Here is a 1,030-nt window from a genome sequence, read left to right on the forward strand (position 1 = left end):
TGATTAATCGATCCTTCTGTGGGATAAAACCTGCAAAAAGTTAATTTAGCAAGCATAGTTTAATTTATTTTTTTTAGTTACAGGATTCACGACATGAACCCCTAGGCCCACGACGTGAAAACTGTAATTCTAGTTTTTTTTGATTTTTAGTTTATTTTTCTATTTTAGTTTAGTTTTACGTTTTTATTTTTGTTTTATTTCTGGAGTTCATGACCAGAGGCTTTAACACACCTTTGGTGCCACCTCTTGAAGACCCAGAGTCCGCCCTGCACAAAAAGAAAGATAAGAACATGAAAGAAGATCAAACACCAAAGAAGACACCTTTACAAGAATTCAAGTCAGTTTTCTCAAAGAAGTCGGGGAAGAAAACGAAGGGGTTAAGTTCATCTTCAAAGAACAAGAGCAAGCTTGAAAACTTTGATCAAATAGTTGTCCAACCCGAATTCGAATATGATACCGAGCCTGAATTTGAATTACACATAAGTGAACCGGAAAACGAGCCAAGGAACGAGATGGCAAACATTGAAGAAATGTACATGGGAGCTTACAGACAGAGAATTCGAGATGATGTTGGTCCAGGTTTAGTACAACCTGTCATTCTTGCCACTACCACTGCCACATTCGAGCTGAAAGGACATATCCTTTCTTCACTGAAGGATATCCCATTCCAGGGAAATGATCATGAGGACAATGCTGATCATGAGGACATTGAGTTTAATCAGTTAGATGAAGTAAACGACATTGCTAATTATTTCAATGTCCCGAATGTGAAAAGAGATACCGTCTTGCTAAGGATGCTACCAGTCACTTTCAAGGGAGAAACAAAAGATTGGTTAAAAGCACTACCACCGGGTACAATCACTACATGGGCTCAAATGCGTGAGCAGTTTCTTGACCAATTTTGCCCACCATCCAAGATAGCTATACTTAAGAAGGCAATAGCTAATTTTGAGCAAAACCCGGGGGAGTCACTTTACAAAGCATGGGAGCGCTACAAGGGGTTGTTAAGGAATTGTCCTCAACATGATCT

General features: G+C 39.1%; 1 non-coding gene across 1 annotated transcript; it reads right to left on the reverse strand.

Annotated features, from left to right (window-relative positions):
* Positions 1-923: 923 nt before the first annotated feature.
* Positions 924-1,030, reverse strand: LOC111911779 (small nucleolar RNA R71). The gene has a single exon (XR_002856969.1). It is a non-coding gene; the product is annotated as a small nucleolar RNA R71 (small nucleolar RNA).

Source organism: Lactuca sativa, chromosome 8 (assembly GCF_002870075.4).
Source record: "Lactuca sativa cultivar Salinas chromosome 8, Lsat_Salinas_v11, whole genome shotgun sequence".
NCBI lineage: Eukaryota > Viridiplantae > Streptophyta > Magnoliopsida > Asterales > Asteraceae > Lactuca > Lactuca sativa.